At 37.5% G+C, this 25,585-nt stretch overlaps 1 protein-coding gene across 1 annotated transcript in view; it reads left to right on the top strand.

Moving 5' to 3' along the window:
* Positions 1-10,470: 10,470 nt before the first annotated feature.
* The window catches only part of NaPi-III (Na[+]-dependent inorganic phosphate cotransporter type III), a 124,791-nt gene continuing 109,676 nt past the window's right edge, over positions 10,471-25,585 (top strand). The window contains exon 1 of the mRNA XM_067108034.1: positions 10,471-10,574. The gene's annotated coding sequence lies outside the window, so the exon portion shown is untranslated. The remainder of the gene's footprint in view (positions 10,575-25,585) is intronic.

Below are 25,585 nucleotides of genomic sequence, written 5' to 3'. Positions count from 1 at the left end.
TTTCAGCAACTGTCACAGGAGAAGACGGCTGAATTGAAAAACGTTCTCTTTTGCATGGATAGATTCAAGTCTTGAATGACATCAAGGAAATATATACTTTACCCTCACGGAATCGTAACAAGATAATAAATCAGTAAGTATAGTTTCGTACGCCTAGAAACTGGCAACAAACTGAATGTATGCACACTGAACACAGCAAACAAACTGTTTACAAGACAGATGATTATTCTTGCTTTCCACACCGAGGGAAACCAAATACTTCCTGTGCTGTGGTCGCACGTAATGCTTTTGGTCTGATATTTCTCTTAATTGTTTATGTATAATACCTTTAATTATATATACATACATACATACATATATGTGTATATATATATATGATTATATATATATATATATATTTATATATATGATTATATATATATATATATATATATATATATATATATATATATATATATATATATATATATATATATATATAAAGCATAGGAAAGACGTGATTGCCAGAATTTCACAGAGGGCTTGTGTTACATTATATGATGATTATATATATATATATATATATATATATATATATATATATATATATATATATATATATATATATGTATATATATATAATATATAATATATATATATATATAAGTACTGGCTGTGATGTTTCAGTATTTATATAATTCAAAGATACGTGATTTTTATATTATATATATGTGTGTGTGTATGTATAAATTAAAAAGTTACAATACGTAAGATTTACTTGCCTGTCGTAACCGAATTCTAATAGCTCTCCATGAGGGGTTCAAAAGCCACTGAACAGAATGTTGAAGTTTATTTCTTAAAAAGCTCACGTCTTGTAATGGATGACATTACTGACTGGCCCTCCATAACGTGAGGTCTTCAGTTTCAACCTCCAAAGAGGGTGGAGCTTGCCTTCTTAGTGCTATGTCCGAAACCTACCCACCGGCCATTGTCAGTCACTAGTGTCAGCGTTGTCAGTTTTGATTGAGTGGATCATAAAATTAAGCGTCTTGGGTGTGCGTGGGCGTTGTGGTCTTGTTGCCGCCTCGCCGCGTGTTCCATCTCTACCGCCACACCTCTGCAAAGAGAAACAGCTGACATTTAGGAGTGAAGGCATGTGCAGGATTGTTAGTGACCGTGAGCAATGGATATCTTTTTAATAGTTGAACTGCAAATACCAATCCCTGGTTTCATTATAAGTAAAAGAACCACCAGAAAGAGTAGCCGGGGTGCATGTGCAACAACTAGGTACTCAGAAGGGAAGAGAGAGAACAATACATAATTTACACTGTTTCCAGTAGCTAATGATTTCTTAATATTTTCTCAGAATCAGAAACCGATGTTTATTACAACAAGTCGTTATCAACAATGAAAATACAAAAAATATGTTTTGTAAGTTATGAACCAAAAGTTAATTTTATAATCACCGTATATGGTCTTCCTTCTGTAGGGGATGGCACCAGAAGATTACAGCCTTCCATTTTCTCAGCAAGTCTCAAGGGCTGAGGTTGCTAAAATCAACGTCCTTTTATCTCGAGAAAAACAGATTTTGGCACCTATTTCCAACTGGGTGGGTTGTCTGGTTGCCATAGAAAATATTGTTGGGTCCAAATAGATTCAAGTTGAGAGAACGAGGCCAATTCTTTCCTTCATTAGCTAGGAATGAAGCCAAATTTATATACCTGATATTTATGTGACTGTAGTGTTGCAGTCGAGTTGAGAAGGTCATGGAGCTATCTCCCACATCCCAAAGTACTTTCTGAGAGCCGGAAGGCTAACGCCATACGTAGCTACCTGCTCTTTGTGGAGCAGAGTACTCAGTGAAATATGTGTAATGCATCAGGGAAAAGTATAAACAAACAGCTACCTGTCTTCATAAACTTTAGAGTGATAGGCTATTTATAAAATGGCGAATGTATCATCCAGACAAAAGAAAAGGGAGGTTGAGTACATAAGTATTGGTCCTTTCTTGAAGAACTGAGGAAGGTTCGTAATATTGTTTATATACTAATTACAGGAAAATGTATAGAAGTTCCAGGGCAAATGAATATTTCATTAAGTGGTCATAAGAGTGGAATTTTTTTTTTCTTTTATGTCGTTAGCTATGAAAAAATAATGCATGTTGACACTTCAATTACCATTCCGTCAAACAAAAGCTAATTTACGATATGAAAAGAAAAAATAACTTTTTAAAATTAACCTCTAGTTAATAACTGTTGTGTAACCCTGTTATGATCAAATTAAATTTCATATTATTTTAGAGGATATACTTTTTTCATGTTGCCGAAACTTTAGTCGTGTTAAGAGAGTTTTCTTTATTACCTGCTTGCCACCTGGTGTGTGTGTGTTTATGTATATATGTGTGTATATATATATATATATATATATATATATATATATATATATATATATATATATATATATATATATATATATATATAGCCTATATGTTTGTGTATGTATAAAGTATATTGATAGTGTATTTTTCCCAGAGTGTTGTTGTAGTTGTCGTATTTTTTTCTGTACACAAGAGTTATTACATGTGTGTAATAATAATAGTTGTTAAAATCTCATCATTGTTAGTGTATAAGTGTCTGTTTGAATTTCACAAGAATTAATAACTTAATAGATTAATTTAGCTTCTTTAGATAACGTAATAGCGGGAGAAGATTACGTCACTCAGCCTCATGTGACTGGGCAGTCACAGGATCTCTATTTCGATTCGAGTGATAAGTCACGACAACAGACGAGGCAAGAGAAGGGCGCTTGGTCAAGCCAAGCCAGGACCCACTATGACAGGTCGGCCAGACAAAGGAATAACGATGAATCAGCCGGGTCGACCATGAGCCAGGTTGTAAGCCAGGGACAGTCTGGACCTTGTAAACAAACAGTTCCTTACTTCCTTGTTTCCGGAGAGCATATGTGCCAGCACTGGAATTCAAGGTACTTTTTGTTAAAGAGCTTTTTATAGTCATGCCGAGTAATTGTGCAGTGTATGGTTGCTCAGACACCAAGTTAAAGACACAAAACTTGGGAATAAAGTATTTTAGATTTCCGAGGGAGAATTGTGCCGAGATAAGTGGCTGAATCCATGTCGTCGTGCAGATGCAGTCAATCCTGAACATGCAGTGGTATGTTCTGCTCATTTCAAATCCCCGGATGATATTGATGATATGAAGTCACGGCTGCTGAATATTGAAAGCCCTAAAAATAAGAGGTTATTAAAGGAAGACGCCGTACCATCTCTTCATTTGCCAAATGGTGAATTTAATCTCCTCTTTTGCATGCATGCATGAATAAAAAGTTAATACTTCACATGTGATATATATACAGTGTATACCTGTATTTGCATTGCGTATAAATGCTCACAAAATCTATTACCTCGTGCTGTTTCAGACGCCGTGTCGACAGCAGCATTTAGTGAAAGAGGTGCAAGAAATCAAAAGAGAGAGTCCAGGAAAATCTCAGAATTTCTTGACAGTGGGAATGGAGAGTCTAATCATAATGTATGGGAATTATTCATCAGAGTCATACCAGAGGAAATAAAAAATGAACTTGAGAAGCTAGGAAATGAGGTCAAGGACCTTAGAAGAACAAATGGCAGCTTAAGGACACACATTGATACGAAAATATTGAACAAATCATAAGAAATTTAGTGATTGTTAGGGTTCAGGATATTTTGAGTACATTCTTCAGTAAAACGCAAATTAAGGCTGTAATAGCTAAGAGTAAAGTAAGTGAGTGGAGCAACGATGATACTACATCAGCCTTGACACTGAGAAGTATAAGTCCTAAATGTTATTATAGATATTTCAGGTTAAAAAAAGGATATCCCTTACCATGTAAAAGTACACTAAATGAAAGAGCACGAGTCTTTGAGTGTGAGCCTGGCATTTCAACTTCAGTATTAACATTATTACGGGCAAAAAATGAAACGTTGTCACCGGCTGAAAAATTAGCTGTTTTAAGTTTGGATGAAATGTGCATCAGTAAGGAATGGTGCTATGACAAAGGAAAGGATGGATGTCTTATATAAACCCCATGACAAAGTGTTGGTGGCTATGCTGAGGGGCCTTATTGGTAAAGGGAAGCAACCAGGTATATTTTGATTTTGATCGGTCAGATGTAAAGAAATAGTATTATCTGTAATCAAACAGGTAGAGGCTGTAGGATTTTCAGTTGTTGCTATACTTCATGACTTGGGGTCAGACAACCTAAGTATGTGGAAAGAAATGGGAACTGATCCTTTAGAAAATAAAGTTTCCTTCAAAAACCCTGTTGCCGACAGAGAAATATTTGTATTCGCAGATGTTCCTCATTTAGTAAATTAATTAGGAATAACTTTATTGGCTCAGGATTTTATTTAGAAAATGGAAGTTTAATTTCTGTTGCTAGCGTTAGGGAAATGGTGAGTAAAGTGGAATCAGAATATGGCGTAGTATGCAAAGTGAATGGAATTCATTTAAACATCACAGGACATCAGAGACAACGTGTCAAATATGCAGTCCAGTTATCATCTAAATCTTGTAAAAATTCTTTGAAATATCTTGGATAAAGGAATTTATTAGAGTCAAGCAACTGGAAAGAAGCAACACACTTCATTTCTCTAGTTAATAACTGGTTCGACATAATGAATTCTAATCATATGTATGGTGATATATCTTCAAGACATGCATTACGGAAACTCTGTGCGAGGTAGTAAATTTAATGAGGTCAGTAAGAGTAAAATCCCCTAAGACGCGACGTTTATATGAATTTCAAAAAGGAGTGATTTTATCATGTAATTCCACCATAGTTTTATTCGGAATGTTGAAAAACATGTACGACATTAATTATATAATGACCCAGCGATTAAATCAAGACTCCCTTGAGCATTTTTTTTTTTAGGTTGCATCTGACAGATGAATGGCCCTTATGACTATCCAAATCCAATAGAATTTAAATACAGACTGAGGACACTTGTTATTAGGTAAGGATGTCACGCTAATTGGTGCAAAAACAAACACGAATGCAGGTCACAATAATCAAGATATGATGATTAATTATTCAGGGATTGAAACAGAAAATAAAACTACCAAGGGTAGGGAGCTTGCTCTAGAAGTCTGCTTGACAAGCTTAATGTTCCGAGATTTAGATTTTGAAATTGAAGACAACATATTTGATTCATCAAAGGATACATGTTTGGGTAAAGATTTGGAAAAAGCAACTGCAACAGTAATCGAAGAGGAGGCACAGAGATATATTGGTAGTTATATTGTGAGAAAATTCTCTACAAAATACCCACATTTATGTAATAAGATAGATACAAGTGCAACTGGGGGCCAGTCTTGGGTGGAAATGGTAAACAGAGGAGAATGAAATAAGCCCTCCAGCGAATTCTTCTCTCAGCTACGAAAGTTGAGGGAGGTATTCAGTGCAACACATGGAAAGTCACTCATTGAGGGAAAGGAATGTATAAAAACCTTGTCAAGTGAGCTAATACAGTCGGGAGTTTTTGCACCAGTTGAGGTGATAGATTTTTTGCAAAAATATCCGTGTATTTTAGAATAAGGCACCTCAACAACATGCTAAGAATTTCAAAAAATTCAAAAAACTGAAACATCCAGAAGGAAAAGAATAAAGTTAAATATTTAACTCTTTTGTAAATATATATAGGTAGCGTAACAAATTTCTTTCAGTTTATTGAAACCCTTGTGTATGTATTTGAATAATCTTCAATGTAGTGTCGGTAATGTTTGTCTTAGATACTGTTCAAAACAATAAAAAGATAGATGTTGATTACGTGAAGTTCTTACCCACGTCCAATGATAGAAAGATTAACTCACAGGTTTGGCATATTAGGTTGTATTTTTTAACAAAATACTGTCACTGATAGATGATGAGGATAGTATTAGACCACCAATAAAAGAAAATACAAAACTTGAACCTATTAACGCAATGACGAATGATGGCCGAACGTTCTGTTGTATCGTTGAGCCAGTGCCCACGCAGTGGGTCTAGCCAGCGGCGAGTGCGTGTGACATCATCGTCTTGTCGATCTGTCTTATAGTGGGTCCTGGGTCAAGCAAGCATTTTCTTCTTAGAATCGCGAGTTGAATGATCCCATAGTCTTGCATGCTTCTGAACGTGTATAGTTCTGTCTTAGTCAAGGTAGTATTGCAGTGTATTGCGTATCATCCTTCTGTCTCAGAGAGAGAGGGAGAACACGTGGAAGTTACGTCATTTAAACTCTGATCACGTATCCTCTGACTTTGGCTTCTTGTAAAGAATGTTTTGGCAGCGAAGATGGTGTCATTTAGTGACTATGGGGCTTTGGGTTTTTGGTTGAAAAAGTAAATTTGTCATTCTGATTCTAGAGACCTTTTGTGCTCTCTCTCTCTCTCTCTCTCTCTCTCTCTCTCTCTCTCTCTCTCTCTCTCTCTCTCTCTCTCTCTCTCTCTCTCAGAGCCAGCTAGTAAAATTTTAAAGTGACGTAAATTGTTTTTTATAGAGGTCACTCTATTAGTTGATTATGAAGTCTAACATTTAGCTTGTGAAATCGAATAGGCATTTGTGACAGATCGTAACGGCGTCTGGAAGGGGGCAAGGTATTTTGTGAAATACAGCTGCAGCTAATAAGTTATTTTTATTTGTAAAACCATGGTTTTCGATTTTTGTGAGTGCTGTTTAAGTTGATTTATTATGGTGTTTAAATCGGTTTATCTTTTGTAAGGTTTGTATTGCATTTTACAAATTTAAATTTTGTGTGTTTGTAATCTTTTTTTGTATTTTCAAATTTATTTACTTAGTTTTCTTTCACATCTTAGTATTTATTAATGGTTTAACTTTTGCTTACATAATTTTGTTTCACATTTGGTTTGATTTTGTTTCATAATTTGATTTAAGAATTAATTAATTTTGTGTTTCCAAGCAATAGTAATTTTTCTTCAAATTAAATCGTGAATTTTGATTTATTCATTTTGACTTAAGAATAAATTTTTGTATTTAAAGCTTTTACAATAATATTTCATTTATTGACCACTAGTGGTAGGAATTAACATTGTAAATAAAACAGAGAGATAGATAGTTTTGTTCCTTCAGTTTTTTGTTGAAATGACTCAAATTGAGGAAAAGTTACAGTTGTTCAGTGATAGAGTGATGTCCTTTTACTTTAGTATATTTCTTTGTTTAAATATTGATACCTCACATTGCTGATAATTCTTTCAAGGGATCACTGTTGCCTTTAGAGTACTATTCGTGTTTTTTTTTCATTATGAGAGTTCAGGTATTTGGCTGTAATGGGGTAAGTTTTGAATTCTATGATTGGTATGTGTAATAACTAGGTACTTGGAACACTTCGTGACTATAAATATATATATTGCTACGAATGTCCAAGGGATACATACTTGATTCTGGGTGGCAACGGATGAACGCAGGGAGTTCCTTTTACTTATTACACCTCTGACTCAATATTAGGACAATTCGTAGACAAACAAGGGAAAATCTGTGGCTTAGGGCCTTCTTCATGTGAGGGGAAAATTACATAAACTGAAGGGTTCTCTTAACTAATTATATTTACATAACAAACACAGATCAGAAGAATGACGAATTACTGGGCAGGTAATAATAAGGACCTGGTAAATGAATGAATCCTACACAGAATAAATATTCTACTCCGATGATGCCTTCATAACAGGAAACATCGCAGTGGGGGTAGAAGGGGGACTGCATGTGGATAGAGCCGAGGGATTCCTCAGTCAAGGCCTATCAGCAATATATGCAAGACGGTCACTTGCAAGAATAGTAAGGCGCTCAAAGGGGACTGGGGAATTGCACAGATGGTGCCATATAACTCAGTTCACCACTAAATGCATAATTACGTTAACACTGAATGCTCCATCACAAATTACTGAGGGTGATTGCACAACGAAAAATAAATGAAAAAAATCAGACAGAGAAATAACAGGAATCGTGACTGACAAAGAGACCTGACTCCGGTACATTACCTTCGTCAAGATGATGGTGTCCTCGTTCAATAGGGAGCTGGCGATGAAGGAGGGAATTAAAGGAAATGCTACTACAAAGGTATACTGGTTCGAACCTCGGGGTCAAACACATGGAAAGTTCAAGGGTCATGCAAGGTTAAGGACATCTGTCTTCGGTGGTGTTCCGAACGCTTCTCTTTGGTGATTTCCGTTGCATTGTCTATAAATAACCTACGGAGATTACGCATCGCGTCCAACATAGGTGGCGCAAAGGCCAGTCTTTGCCACATTTTCTATATAGGCTGCATGGCATCAGTTAACCCTCGTGGAGGGTTTAGAGCAGGGTAGGGCGCCAACTTTCTCTTTCTGGTTCCGCCCTTGCCTTGCTTGACACCAAGAAGGTATGACAGTCGCCTGGAAAACAAGGTCTTAGGCAGTCATTTGGACAGAGAGATGAGTTAGGCTTAACCATTTTGGGGAGTGAAGGAGAGAGTTTATGTAGGGGTGAGTGGAAACTCACAGTTCTAGTAATTAAAATAGTTGAAGTTATTTTTATTTCTTTCTCTGCTACGTTACAGATGTAGAACAGGTGAGGGGGCTTGAAAAGAGGTTCCATCCGTTGAAATATATATATATATATATATATATATATATATATATATATATATATATATATATATATATATATTTATAAATATTCTAAATATTCTGCCCTCTCTGCATTATTTAGAAAGAATATCATTCTAACAAAAACAGGAAGGTGTCTCTGTTGACGCTAAGGGAAAAGGTAGGCTGTGTTTAAAAAAAAAAAATAACGTCTTTACTAGGGATAGTTTAGCATTAGGGGCCTAACCCATAGGGAGGGTTTTACCAAGTCACCTCTATTGAAGGTGGTCTTAAGCTTCCTTTTGCTCTATCCTATGCATTCGACGATGTCTCTGTCAATTTTTCAGAATGCCCGGAGCTATCTACGAACGTCGAAAAAACAGCCCAACGCTACAGCTTTGACCCGACGCGAGAGAGACTTGAAGCCGTGCGAAGCACACTCGTTGTGCTTAACTAATTCTTTGTGCTTGCCCTCTTACTGTTTATTGGTACTAGTGAGGTGTCAAACGGGTCTTTTCAAGACTTCTGATTGTGAGTTGCATGCACAAGAAACCCATGTCAACAGTAAGTCAGAAATTTGACAGTTTCTTCATCGATTTACTGGTATTTTTCCACTGTATTTCATCTTTTCCCTTTGTATTCACAACTTCGCCACCATCTACGAGAACCTGGTACAATCATATTTCTTTTATGAAGTCTAGTGTAAGAATAATTAACATTGCCTAGTGAATTTGCGTAAGCTGTTCCAGTGCAGTAAGTAGGAATTAGAGAAAGTTAGGTAAGTAAATTTCAGGCAGCCTTGTGTCTCGCTCCCATTGTTCAGAAGAGAAATAGCCTTTACCAGTACTAAAACTGCGTAGAATATCTATTTGTACAGCCATTCGTTGCGTTATATTTTCTTTTGGGAGCAGGGGGAATTGACAGTCAGACGCTGACCAATTGTTCATGTAATTTCCTCGCTATCGCCGCACATTCTTTCTTTGTCGGGACTAATTGGGAAGTAAAGGGGTTTCATGTAATCCATTTGTTGCAGAGTATTCCATTATCCCATACATTGTTTCCCGGCTGGCAACCGAATTCAATTAAGTAATTGTCTGTCTTTGAGGTTAACTTTAGCTTTAATTGACAGGTTACGTGTGTCATTGGCGAAGCAGGGCCCCATAAATTACATTAATTAATTAATAAACTCATCAGCCAAGCCCCACCCGTAACAATATATACGGTATATATACAGTATACATATATACATACTGTATTATATGTATATTATATATATGTGTGTGTATATGTATGTATTTATTCGTGAAAGATCAATCTTTTCTACCTTGTTTTGATTGTTGAATGTTAATGAAGTTATATTTATGTTAAAAAATATTATATCACCTATTTTTAATTTACTTTTTTTTATTATTATATCCATTTCGTGTTCAGATTGAGATCAGAAAAATCTTAGTATTTCTTAATCTGTATCGGTGAAGCTTGAAAGCTGACTGATAACGACGCCTTTTTAAGTTGTCCTTTAATGGAATGTAAAGTTTGGGTACCTTATCTCCTTTCGTATCTTTCTCATTATCGTCATTATTATCACTTGTGTCTGTTGCTGTTTGTGACAGAGTGATGGAAACATTCTATATTTTTTTCCGGAAGCATGACACATGATTATTTTCTTATTTTAATCCCTTGATAGCGGGTGTGAGTCATTTTTGTAGGTAGTATCCACTTTTCTCCCTCTTCATTAACGTCGTTAGGGAAAGAAAAAGTGACATATTGCGTAATGCAAGTTATGCCCTTAGGCTGAAAGTCATCAGCTCAAGTCATTCCTGTATTATCCCGGATTTAATGTCTTCATTCTTTTCACGACAGGTTGATGGACGAGTGTCACAGAATATCATCTCAAGATGTCTCGGGGCGGTGTCGCCCTCTTCAGAATTTGACTCCATTGTTCGCCTCTGGCTGAACTCTGTTTCGTTTCCTCCCTTCACCACGGTATGTTGCGTAAAAACTAGTGTGTTTTTATATTTACAAAAATACGTCACGAATGAGGTGTTATTATATAAGAGACTGCGCTGCTTCGTTTTAATAGTATTATTGCGGCTGAAAAAACGGCATACTGGATATTTGTTTGTACCTGTACTTACATCAAGTACGTAAGTAAACGGGGTGTGTACTCATATGTGCCTGTGTGTGCGTGATCGTTCTGTATTGGATTTTGTAATGTAGTACCGACAGATGTGGAAAGTTCGGCTTTATGCTGCCATAAGTAGATAAATTAACCCTTATTAATACACATCCTTATGTGCACGAATACTGCGCACTAGCATGTAGTTGTAAGACATAGGTGTTTATTGTGTCTTTCAGGGTAACAAAGAGTATGACCAATTACTGAAGCTGTATCATACATGAATATTCATTTTGCTCAGTTCTAAGAAGTACTCGGGCTATCTGCATTGTTTTGCCGGTAGAAACTAGATTTGTGCAGATATAATGATTGGATTTCTGGACTCTGATGTCGCTTACTAATATTTCTCTCTTCTTTATCTTAACAACTGACTTTCTTCTTCCCTCAATCAACAGAACAATCCAGAGTCCACGGTAGAGAAGCAAACTTGCTATTTTTGCCATTTATATAATGTTCTTATGGTAATACTGTTACGTTTTCGTCACTTCTTGCTTTCTTTCATATCTCTCATACTTTTCAAGCCGCTTCTATTATATTATATTTCAGTGTGAAGCATTTTATCATTCATATTGAGTAGCAAACTTGATGCAGCATGGAACTGTTTTGTTGAAACGCTTCTGTAGTCAGAGCAGCACGCAGCAGTGAGAGTCGTCTGCTGGCAGAATTGAAGAAAACATCTTGAACTAATTGACGGAACTGTTGTTATAACTTTTGTTATTAGTTGAAAAAAAAAGTTTTGTTTTTTCCTAAGCAACGCTGTGTGACACTTTTATTTACTCATTTGTTTATCAATTCGTTAATATGGTAAAGCACTTCGTTTGTGTTCTACTTCATTAAAATTCAAGTTCATTCTTTAGGATTTGCTAATGAACATCATTCTGTTGACTGCCAATTCTCTTAATAGAGATGACACATATTCCATACGATCTACCTTGTTATCCACTAAAACAGTACCGAGATTCTCTCTCTCTCTCGCAACGAGAAAACTTTCAGTCACCATAGTTCCACATTCTAAGATCCTAACGTAATTGAGCCCTGTAGTGAAGTGGCAGTTTTATATGACTTAAATAATTCATTTTTCCCCCGGGGAAATGAAACTTTCCAGGTATCCCTCCCCTTTTAGTTTCTCAAATAATGTTTTTGTTCTAACTCAGCTGTCATATTATTGCGACTTTTAAATCATCTTTATAGGAGAAGTCCTCTTTAGTGCATTGCTTTTGCCATTATTTGCTGATGACTGAGCTTATCACTTATTAATATTACACTACATTTCCTGTTTCCAGTGCATCCGATTAATGAAAACCGAGGAAGTTTTTTTATATATTTATGTAATTTAGAAAAATAGAGACAAAGAAAACATGTATATATATATATACATATATATATATATATATATATATATATATATATATATATATATATATATATATATATATATATATATATATATAATATATATATATAAGGAAATATTTTTTTCGTTGTGAATGTGAACTAAATTCAAAGAAAATCACTCGAACCATGATTATATATATATATATATATATATATATATATATATATATATATATATATATGTGTTATATGTAGTGTTATATATACAATATACATACATACATACATACATACATACACACACACTATATATATATATATATATATATATATATATATATATATATATATATATATATATATATATATATATATAGATTTATGAATACTGTTACTCACAAATTAATGTGTGAATGTACATGGGTTTTATATATAATATATATATATATATTTATATATATATATATATATATATATATATATATATATATATATATATATATTTATATAAATGTATATATAAACCCATGCACATTCACACATTGATTTGTGTGTAACAGTGTTCATAAATCTATATATATATATATATATATATATATATATATATATATATATATATATATATATATATATATATATATATATATATATATAGTGTGTGTGTGTATGTATGTATGTATGTATGTATATTGTATATATACATAACACTACATATATATATATATATATATATATATATATATATATATATATATATATATATATATAATCATGGTTTAATGATTTTCTTTTAATTTAGTTCACATTCACAACGAAAACAATATTTCCTTAGTTGATCGCCACAGTCGTTGCTGTCAGACTTCATAAACAAATCTAGCCAATCAATGCGTCTGTTATTTTCTTCTAAGACTTGTTTATGATCAATTCAGTGAAGACACAAAGAGAGCAACGACGGGGAAGTAAACACCTGGTGTGACACGTCTTTCGATGTTCCATGCTTTGTTATCGGTCTGCCTTAATGCATTTTGATTAGTACCCCCTGATATAGTAGAATTCTATATTAGTATCTTTCCATTTGTTCCTGTGTTCTTCATTTAATTGTTTTCTTTGTTCGATATCTTATCGAAGTCCACAAAGCATGTTTCGCTCGTATATTTTATTTAATACTTAACATTATTAGAGTACATTATACTCTACGAATGCACACACGCATATCTGCATGAATGTGTATTACGTGCTGCCAAGTGAATGAGTCTATTTTACGCGACCTGTGAGACGTGGGTGTTGTGATAAGATAGGCGTTTCCTTTCACAATTCGATATTTCAGCCTCTTGACTTCTGACTTCATCGATTTCGTAACCGAATATGACAAGGCTTATCAGCAGTTAGTAATATCGCCGTAGGGCTACTTACATGTGACGTCATCCGTAAGTCATCCAGTTCGTAAGCTTCTCATTCGATGCTAAGCCTACTTTTCGTAATAATGTTGATTATTCCGTAGCCAGCATCTCAACATTCCTTAGCGCTGTGTCTCTGTTTTGATTCAGAAGTGTTGACTACATTCATTCCTTTCGAATTTTATTCAGTCTCACATATGCACGTGGCCTTGGCGTCAAATGATTATTATTATTATTATTATTATTATTATTATTATTATTATTATTATTATTATTATTATTATTATTAAGTTAAAAGAAACCACTGCGTTATATTTATTAACTCTCTTAAGAATGGCTAAAGATTATCTTGGACTTCAAATGATAAGTGAAAACTGGAGCAAGCCAAAGCTAAAGGAGTTGGACAACTATGAGAGGAAACCAAAAGGAACAGATGAGAAATAAAAGGCGGGAAAAATGTAGCTGACCCCCAAGGGACACTGCAGAAAACGTTTAGTACGGCTCACAGTATGCCGTGCAAAGGAAGCGTGTGTTGTATGCCCTCTTTCCCTGGGGGGTGGGGGGGCAGACGATACAACGGCTTTATACCGTCGATTTTGGTATTCATTAACGTCTGAGGAAGACTTAGTGGATCTTGAGAAGTAATTAGAATTTTTTCCATAGTGATGATGCACACTAAATATATTTAGTGGCGCAACTGATCCTTTCTCTTCACTGAACTCTAACTCTCACCCAGTGCTCTACTACTACAACTACTCTCTCTCTCTCTCTCTCTCTCTCTCTCTCTCTCTCTCTCTCTCTCTCTCTCTCTGATTGAGTACTGGTTCCCTTGCATCCTACTTTAGAATGAAATTCTTTAGCTGGGAACTTCGACGGTATCATTTTTAGCGTCAGTCCCATGTGATGCCGGTAGTTTGCTGGTTCAGTGCGCTTACGCATAAATGGTTCTGGTTTAAAACTTCGTGATTGAGCGTTCATCCATCAGTAATTGCCGTACGATAAGACGAATCCGTTAAACACCACGAACACACGTATGGCGCATGCTTTGTACATCAAAGGGCCATGCGGCGATCATGCCTCACCTGATCAAGGCTGATGCGATCTAGTTCTCTCTTTGTTCATGTGTCTTTCCGGTCTCATGATTAATTCGGCGCCTTGTCAACTTCTACAACTGCCAAACTGTACCAACTGTAATTGACAGTTTCTCTCTCTCTCTCTCTCTCTCTCTCTCTCTCTCTCTATATCTCTCACATATATATATATATATATATATATATATATATATATATATATATATATATATATATATATATATATATATATATATATATATATATATATATATATAGATGATACAGTTTGGCAGTTATATAAGAAACAAGACACAGATTAATCCTAATATATACATACATACATATATTATATATAATATATATATATGTACATATATATATATATATATATATATATATATATATATATATAGAGAGAGAGAGAGAGAGAGAGAGAGAGAGAGAGAGAGAGAGAGAGAGAGAGAGGTTTATTCTCCTCTTTTAGTATTGGATTGCAGCTTTTAGTCTTTATCATTAACAATGAACATGTCCGGAGATTCGAGCGTATGTCCACAAACCATATCGGACTATGACATCTCTTCAGTATTGAAGAAAAATAGTGTTTTTTACGGATACATTAAATAATTTTCAAGCCTGGCTTGAAGAAAATGAACTTCTAAAGGTTACTGAAGCTATCGTAGAGATCAAAACCTCTTGCAGTTGATAGGTAACGATGAAGCATGCGTTATGAAATTGAATCATGGGAGACGACAGAGATAACAGCGAACCCCATTAAGTATAAAGTCGTTTTAGAATATCCGTGTGATTTCTCCATGATGCCCGCCGAGAGATCATTTGTAACGTGTTTTTGTTCATTTTCTTACAGTATAATATATATTCAGTTGTTTAGTTGTAGGTCGTAGTTCCGAAAGAAAGTCCCTTGTAATAATAACCCGAAGTAAATATCAGAGAAACCATTCACCTGTATTCTTCTCATTCACGAAGAGGCAATATATCGATGAACTCCACCATGAAAACGAAGAAGCAACAGCAGAGTAACTATATCTGGAAATTCTTTTCATATCCTCACGGTAAAATGTGCAAGATTATGCGCTGTAATTCAGTTGCTATTGAAAGTTAAAACATCATGTGTATAAGTTTCGAGAGAGAAATAAGGTATTGCGCCAGCGATCGAGAGCTGTTGCATCAGAGGAGGGAATCGGATTTCGCCCCACTTTCTGGGGAGTCACCTTGCACATTAAAGCGCTGAAGCGCCGCCATGATACTCATGCATTTTCTTATCTTTTCTGGCACTGCTCGTCTGGCATTGTCTTGTGTAATTATTGTCTCTTCTAAGTGATGATCCACAATGGTTGTTACGATATATGTGTGGTAAGTTATTATACACGGATGAATTCTATTCCATACACGGGCAAGATGGTTCACCATTCACGGATTTGTCAGCTTTGTTTCAGTTCAGTTTCTTTGTTGAAAGAGGAAAGGGCGATGTTATCAGAGCATTTTAAAAGCAGTCTTGGAAAAAATGTTTTTTTACGTGTGACTAAAAGGAAAATAATGTTTTGGCGCCAGTTATTATGTACTTCTTTTTATCTTCAATGTCTGCAGCAGGCTATGAAAAACGCTGTGAAAACTTTATAGACAGACTAATCTGATTATTAAATAAACTGACGCTAGTGTCGTTGAGGTTGGCTATAAGAAATGGTTTTCCGAAACAAATGACGAGGGTCATGATAGTTTAGATACGGAGAACAATTATAAATAAGTAAATAAATGACCGCAATCAGCTTTTACACCTGTCTTGACCCTAGTTTTTTGATAATTGTCACTGAAAAGTGGTTGTACGGAGGTGAATGTGAATTAGATACAAAAATCACATATATCCATATGAACTTTAAGATAACAAAGATCGCTAAAATCTAAGTATTTGGATGAGTTAATGTATGTTCCATGGTATTGTTGAGGGGAGAATGAAATGAAGAAAAAGTGTCTGAAGGTGAACCTCGTGAACTCAAAGACGGTAAGTGTTGGCTGTTGGTTTCCTTGCACAACCAAGCTTTGACATTTTCTTTCTAGTTCAGTTTTATTTTGGGGGGATTTCTATAATGAGGGTCTCTTTTGTGAGGCAAGTCTACGTTTTCTTCTCCTTTCTTTTTCTCCTTTCCTAATCCACCTGGGCGTCAACAACTATAGTCTTTGTGAAGCTAGATTACGTAAACAAATCAGTCGATCCTTCACCACCCTTGAGTTGCAAGTGCCGTCGATCTTCGAACAAATTAAGGAAATGCTCCTGTTAAGAGGTAGGGGTAATGCGAACTTAGACCACTAACAAATTGTCTTTTCTATCTGTTTTAATAAATAGAACTTATAGCATTGATCAACGATAACATTTATAAGAGAAATGAAAGCACATGAGAATAGCAACTCTAACTAGAAACTCTTCTCTGACGATGATGTTGGCTTGATAATGGATTTGCGGAACAAAAATCACCATAGAATCTGTAAGTTTAACTTCTTTTGAGCAAAACAATTGATGATTGAACGAAAACTGTGTAAAAATGCTCTTGAATATCCGTCGTTCGATAGGATTATATATATATATATATATATATATATATATATATATATATATATATATATATATATATATATATATCTTGAATATCCGTCGTTCGATAGGATTATATATATATATATATATATATATATATATATATATATATATATATATATATATATATATATATATATATATCTTGAATATCCGTCGTTCGATAGGATTATATATATATATATATATATATATATATATATATATATATATATATATATATATATATATATATATATATATATATATATATATATGTATATATGTATAAAAAACAGTGATATATAGATTTTGTTTCATAGACCTTAAGTAAATCAGGACCTCTACTTCTTATGAATACAATCAACAGGTGAAGCAGTGCTCTTTTATTTTAGGAGAGCCATAATCAGAATAGCGAACAGACTAACATAATATACAGGTTCTGCATATATTTATTTTCTTTCAAAACCTGAGTTACGAGATTTTGACTTAGATTTAAATCACAATTTATGATGTACAACAGGTCTCTCGTATTCAGACTAACTGAATGGCATATATTTATTTTCTTTCAAAACCTGAGTTACGAGATTTGACTTAAGATTTAATACAATTTAGATGTACTCTCTCGTATTCTGCTGAATGGCAAAAAGACAGATAGTGGAATGTTTGACTTACGTGGATGACGCTAGGTATCTTCTGTGTCAATTTAAGGATGTTGTTTCATTGAATAGCAGATGACACAGATACCTCGCCATCGCCAAACGATCTCAGTATAGAAAAGGCTCCTACCTTCTCAAAGGTGGATTCAGTTTCAGTTGAAATCTTAGTCTATGTTTGCTCAGACGGTATGTTACAGGTGCTCCCTAGGAGACTAGAAGTTACGTCATCATGGTCAATGTCTGTCTGCAAATGATAATTGCTGCACAAAAACAAACAAGACAGCGTAAACCAAAATAAGGGATCAAAGGTCGGAAAATCTGTGCTCCGACATATTTTATTGTCTTGTGCTTTACATGAGAGCAACTTGGGAAAAGAAAGAACTTTTTATTATTTCGCTTAACTCTGGGTCGTGAATACAAAGAATTATTAGAATGGAAAGACTATGCCGTTGTATAGAAATACAATGGGCGATGTTTTACTCTACTGCTTGCAGGGGAGTTGTTGGGGGGCGGGGGTTTAAGGGCTTGGGTGGAGACAGGATGATCGTCGCCTGTGGAACGGAGTGATGCCAAGCATTCAGGAAATCTGCTCATCTATTTTGTTTTATTTACACTCAAGACTTTGTCCAGAAGGCATTGTTTGTATGTAACGTACTCTCATCTGGTGTGTAATTTTACTCTACTGGCGAGCACCCCTCCCCCCACATAGACACACACATCTCTCTCTCTCTCTCTCTCTCTCTCTCTCTCTCTCTCTCTCTCTCTCTCTCTCTAACCAGTTGAGACATCAAAGAAAGGAAGGCACAACTTTTAGCATAGAGCTTGGAAAGAATTATAAGGAGCCATGAAGAGTATGGAATTTTTTTAAACATTAATAACTGATATTTATTTAATGGGACAAGACACGAATTCATACCCGTCTGATGTTGTTCCGACCTGAAATACATGAGATCTTCCATCTCAGTGCGGGGAGCAGCGAGTGAAGACCCTCACGCACAGAAAGTCACGTTCAATCGAAACCGTAGGTATGTGAACCTGATTTCCTTTTAGGACCACCTGTGGTTGCACTTGCCAAAAATGTAGAAGCACCGAAAAGACACTTAGCCTGAGATGAGGAATGCTCACTATTTCAGTTCTATAGTGACAGGCCAGCAGCGAGATAGACATTGGTATACAGATTTCAAGGCCATCTTGGCGCCCATAAGAATAAAATGAACACGTTAATTTAGACAGGATTTCAATACTTACTCATTGTTGTCAAAGTGTAGCAATAATTGCCATGTGTTTTATTATTTGAAATTGTAACTTGTCATAACGTAAGAACGACAGGAAATAGACGTATGCAAGTATCGATCGACACAGTGGTATGTTGTCGGTTGATTGAATGGAGTAATCAGCTGGCGTTACGGCACTGCTGCGTGGAGTTTCGTATCTGAGGCTACCTACCGAATTTTCCTTAGTTCGTCATTCATTTTCATTAAAGCTGTTTTATGAATTTCTTCTACTCGTGCCTTTTGGATAATCTTTTTTAACTATATATTTAACATCTATATACTCTGCGTTCTAATATCCTTTGTCTCGTACATGGCGTTGTTGTCCAGTAATTTTAGACTGCAGTTTTCTTGCATGCAACCTCCTGCATGATACCATTAATTAAGAGCAAATTGTAATTATGAGGTGTTTGCAGAACGAAAGTACAAAGAGAGAGAGAGCGAGAGAGAGAGAGAGTTATTGTGTGGTAAAAGTGTATTCAAAGAAACTAGAGACTTCCATTATTGTGTATCCGTAGAATCTTCTTTTTCGTGGCTCATTCAGTCAGCTGTACGTAGGCTTGAAAACGCATATTAAAAAGACCATCTAACTATTTTGGTAGCAGCCAAAATCACCCACCAATATATAATGCCCGACAGTGAATCCAATAGCCAGATCATAGAAAATATAATTTCATTAACTTGCTGAATGTTCCGCAGAACCTGTATTGATTAGAATGAACAGCTAATAAGGCTCGCCGAATGGCAGTCATTACAGCCAGCTCACCAGCTGCGTGCTGTTGCTTCACGTCCTTGGAGTAGATTGAATAAATATATGCTTCATCAAACAGGATGTAAGTTATGAAAATTATCGGTTCTCTCTCTCTCTCTGTCTCAATATATATATATATATATATATATATATATATATATATATATATATATATATATATATATATATATATATATATATATATATATATATATATATATATATATATATTCTGCTGTTCGCCCTCTCTGCATTATTTAGTAAAAAGAATACCATTCTAACAAAGACAGGAAGGCGTCTCCATTCAGAAGTAGGCTGTGATATTTAAAAAAATTAATGTCTTTAGAAACTAACAATGTAGCATTAGGGTCCGAACCCATAGGGAGAGTTTCACCAAGTAACCTCTACTGAAGGTGATCTTAAGCTTCACTTTGCTCTGTCCTTTGCATTTGGCAATGTTTTGTCAAATTTTCAGACTGCTGGAGGCATATAGGCATACTGACGCGACAAACAACCAACCCCTGCCCTGACCTCGACCCAATGCGGGCAGTCAGAAAGAAACTTGTCATCACAGGAGTCATACGCGTTGTGTGTATCTAATTCTTTGTGCTTGCCCTCTTACTGTTTCATTGGTACTAGTGAGGCGAACCGGGTATTTTCAAGACTTCTGATCGTCAGTTGCGTGCGCAAGCGACCCACGTCAATGGTAAGTTTGAAATTTGCCAAATATTCGTCGACTTGCTAGTATCTCTTCTCTGTATTTCTATTTTCCTTTGTTTTCACTACTTCGCCACCATCTACGAGAACCTGGTATAACCATATTTCTTTTATGAAGTCTAGTGTAATAATAATTAGGATAATATTGCCTAGTGACTGTGTCAACTATTCCTGTGCAGTAAGTAGGAATTAGGGAAAGTTAAGTAAGTAAATTTCAGCATTCAGGCAGCCTTGTGTCTCGATCCCATTGTTCGGAAGAGAATTAGCCTTCAATAATACGAAACTGCGTGCTATATCTACCCGCATAGACATCCATTGTGTTATAACTTTACTTGAAGCAAGGGGAAACTTGACTGTGTCCGACGTGGGCGAAAGTTCATGTAATTTCCTCGCTATCACCACACATTCTTTCTTTGTCGGGACCAATTGGGAATTAAGGGGTTTGATGTAATCCATTTGTTGCAGAGTAATCCGTTATCCCATATATTGTTTTCCCCTACTGGCGACCTTATTCAATTAAGTAATTGTCTGTCTTTGAGGTTAACTTTTAGCTTTAATTGACAGGTTACATGTGCCATTGGTGACGCAGAGCCCCATAAATTACAATAATTCATTAATAAACTCATCAGCCAAGCCCCACACATAACATTGGCGATCTGGCCTAGGATCTGATTAATTTAGAGAAAAGAATCTGGAGTCAAAATTAATTACACATTAATTCCAAAGAGAAAAGTCAGATATTTAATTTCATGCTCTTCTTCCAAACAAGGGGACAGTACAAGGCATAATAATAATAAGAATACCAGTTTATAATTAAGAAATTAGCGTAGGTAGGAAAGTGTGTATTGAGAGCATTTATAATTAACAATTTGCAAAATTTCAAAAGAAACACTTTTGCCGCATTCAGATACCGTGGGTGCTACATTCCAGCGAAGGTCGCTAGCCGAGGTATCGTGTCATTGTTGATATTTTGCTATTTTCCCCCGCCAAGGATTATTGCATGATATTGATTTTTGAACGAGTTAACTAGTGCATGACAAAGAATGGAGAAAGTGTGCCTAACGTGTCTCTTGTAGGTAGGGAGAACAAAAATTTGTGAAGTTCATCGAATTTCAAAATAAGTAACAGTTCAGCCTACTTTCTTAATAATTTGCTTTTTTTAAGTGAAGTAAATTCAGTCTCGTCAGGATGTCACGAATCCATTTCCTTGTCTTGCTAGCGGCCATGCCATAAGCGTGACGGCAGCGTACAGCGTTAATTCCACGTGAGAAAGAAAAAAAAAGAAAAAAAAGCACAGCTCATGGTAATTTCGTTTTCCATCTCCCTAAAGTAAAATCCTTTGCATTGTTGGTGTATTTAGAGTAAATCTGTATTCCTACATTTGCTTTGTTTGTTTTGTGAGAGGAATTCGAGTACTTTGTGTGATTCAGTTGTAAACAAACACACCTTGAGACGTCATGTATCCATCTGCCGAGCCCACTTCCAGCCGCATTTGTTTTGAATTGGCTGTGTGCTAATGGAGTTCATTCGACATTTTGGAGCCCTGGTTGACCGCTCCCCATCTTAAAGCCTTTGTTGTTATTGGTTGTGTGATTGGTTTGTAGCGCCACAGTCACCTGTAGCCTCTGCCTCATTGCCACTTCGGGAACTACTTCGTTGTGCGGAGTAACCTGCCTCGCAAAATCTTAGCCAGACATAGACTGCGATAGATAGAAACTAGGATAGGGTTCCATACAATAGATAAAAATAAGATATAATTTAGTCAGGGAATGATAGGTCTTAGTTAGGAAATATACAGTATAACAAGTTCCTATACAAGTCCACTGGCATAAGAAATCATATAAAGAAAAGAACTTATAATTTTAATCATAACTCCTCAGAGTAAGACGTCCGACTCGGGCTACCAGGAAAGTTACGATTGCTAACCCAAGCCCCTAAGAGAGCCCAAGAAGGCGTATCTTCAAATAAGAACCCTGCCAGTGTGCAGTTATAAAAATGTTACTTAAATTTCCTCAGGCAGCACAAATTTGCTGGCTCAATATCTCTCTCTCTCTCTCTCTCTCTCTCTCTCTCTCTCTCTCTCTCTCTCTCTCTCTCTCATGTATTCAAGTAAGCATTCAACCTAACCAAACAGAGTGTACGTGACCCTCTTCCTAGAAAGTTGAGGCTGACACCGGGATAATTAAACTAAATCAAAATAAAAGAAACATCTCTGTCCCACAAATAGATGAGGACAAGTTAAGATTAATTACAGTTAGAAACTGTCGGTCACGAGTGAGGTCTTTTACCAGGCCTTAAGCAGAAGGTAGCCTCTCCCCCTCCGAAAGAGAAGTGGGTGGTAGCACAGCGGATACTGGGACCAGACACTCACGAGGGCCTCATAAGCAACCACAAGTCAATTTTCCTTCCACAGTGCCACTAATCTGAAGCACTGTCATCAACCAAACAGCTTACATCTCTCTCTCTCTCTCTCTCTCTCTCTCTCTCTCTCTCTCTCTCTCTCTCTCTCTCTCTCTTACCTTCCCTTTCCCTCTCACTGATTTGTTACACTCTGCTGGGGTTGAGTGCATTTTCCTTAAAAACAAACTAGTGGACTCAAGTAAAGGGTTCCTAGAAATGCACTGGCACCCTAGTGCCAGCAAACAACCTAGAAAAAAACAAAACCAGACAAAAGGAACACAGAAGAAAAGTCCTTTTGGTACCCAATCTACACCAGTACATTAGGATACTGAGTGCCACCAGTGTGACCTTTACACGGCACACCCAACCACAGTGCCACCTTACTGAAAAGGTGCCACATCACTGAAGAGTCACCCTAAATCTGAGGGAGAGTCACCCTAAATCTGAGGGACACTTCCTTGCTGCCCAAGTACGCCCAGTCGCCCCAGATAGACACCCTTCCCCACCAGAACCATGGCAGCAGAGAATTATAAAGCCTTCATGGAGCTGGGGACTGTGGGAGGTCTCACCGCATTGGACCTCACCAAGTGGGTCAAGGAGCAGATGGATGACTTGGCCAAGTGAGTAAAGGAAGAAAGACTTGAATGGTGGAATTATGAAGCCGAGCAGAGGAGGTATGAAGCCGAACAGAGGCAGCTGGAAGATGAAAGAGAAGAAAGGAGAAGACAGCATGAGTTAGTCTGCAAAGAGAGTATGCTAGCTCTAAAAGAAAAGGAGCTCGAGCTGGAAAAAATGAGAAGAGAAAATGCTGAAGCTATGGCTGCACAGCATGCCTCCAGTCCCACACCTGCTGCACCAAATGCTCCAATCTCGAGTATTAATTCCCTCGTCCCCAAGTGGACTGAGGACGAGCCAGAGGCATGGCCGGAGGAAATCGAGGCACTCTTTGAGAACTACAGCACCACTGAGACAGAGAGGGCCTTAGTACTAGCCAAGCACATGGAGGGAAAAGCTAAGGCAGCCCTTCGCTCACTGGAGAAGAGCCAGAGAGGTGACATGGTTGAAGTGCGTAGAGTCATCACGAAGGCCTACGAAATAAACCCTGGAGAAATGGAGACAGATGTTCCGAGGTCTTACCAAAGAAGTCGCTGGTCCTAGACTGAATGGGCCTGTCACAAGACCCAGTCAGGTCCCCGCTGGTTCGACTCCTTGTCTTGCATGACGTTTGAGGAACTCTTCAATCGGACCATGCTGGAGGATCTTTACCAATGTGTGCCTGGGCTCCTTGCTGTATATCTCAATGATAAGCAGCCCACCACCCTTATGGAAGCCTGCCGCATGGCTGATTCATGGGAAACCTTCAACCAGTCCCACAGCACATCTCAACAGCGCATAGTGCCACCCGGGTACCTCTCAGGCTCAACTCCCCAAAGAATGGACTGCCAAGCAAGCCTACGTTCACCTACTGTAAGAGGGTGGGACACGCTGAAGCTGAGTGCTGATACAAGCTAGGCACTAACAAGCAGCCTCCCACTACCAACCAGAACTCCTCTCCCTCTTCATCCACTCAACCCTCTCCACCAACAGTCACCGCAGGCCACCGAGCCCCTACAAGAGGCCAGTGCAAATCCTGTGGTGCTGCCAGCCACTACAGTGCTGGACATCCGGCCTGTCCACATCATGTCCCCATCACCAAGTTCATCAACCTCATCAGCACCTCATTTTCTGCGGCAGGGCTGCAAGAAATACTTTACCCGAGAGACTGGAGATCCAGTTCATCTCTGTGGCCCCCCTTAAAGGCTCTAGCCTGCCTGTGACCCTTCCGGTCACAGTAGACACTGCGGCAGACATTAGCCTGATCTCCAGGGCCCAAGTGCCAGCCGGGGCCATGGTTGACGAGAAAACCCGGTGGGAGATGAAGTGGATAGAAGGCCACACCATTTCTGTTCCCACAGTCAAGCTCCAGGTCACGACACCTTGGGGATGCTACCCCACCGCCTTGGCGTGGTGGGTGGAATTCGGCCCGGAGTGGACATCCTGTTGGGTCAGGACCTTCTCTGGGGAAGCCCTTCTCCAATGCCACTTCGCAGCCACGCTACCTCCTCCATGGAGGTCCAGACTGTAGGAGAACCCAATCAAGACCAAAACCCACCCTCCGCCCACTGAAGTGGTCAGAGGAAGGGGCACACACTAAGCCGTTCTTGGCCTAGCCCTCTCCATTCACAAAGGGGCGGCCAGCAAAGAGGTCCTCCCTCTCCCCGAGGGGACGTTCAGGAGGAGCAGTACCGCTGTAGGACGTGCCAGCGGACAGACCACTCCACAAATTGGGAGGGTTGCCCAAGTAAGCAACACCCAGCAGACGCCCCCGAGCAAGATTCTCCGAGAGGCTCTGATCTCCAGCTAGGGCAGGAATCTCTGCCGCAGCCAAATTCAAGCCATCCGCGAGGTATTGCACCTCCGGACCCCTTGTCAGGCATGCCTGACCCTCAACTGCTGCCAGTGCCCCTTGCGACACTGAGCAGTGCCACACTCCGTCCGGCATGGACGTTGAGCCACCAATTAAACAGGACCCTGTTCCTGGTCCAAATCATGAGGCGGATCCTCCTCCAGGAGATTCGGGATCCCTCA

The sequence above is a fragment of the Macrobrachium rosenbergii genome, chromosome 8 (genome assembly GCF_040412425.1).
Source record: "Macrobrachium rosenbergii isolate ZJJX-2024 chromosome 8, ASM4041242v1, whole genome shotgun sequence".
In the NCBI taxonomy this organism is placed as follows: Eukaryota; Metazoa; Arthropoda; class Malacostraca; order Decapoda; family Palaemonidae; genus Macrobrachium; species Macrobrachium rosenbergii.
This window is presented reverse-complemented; position numbering and strand designations above follow the sequence as displayed.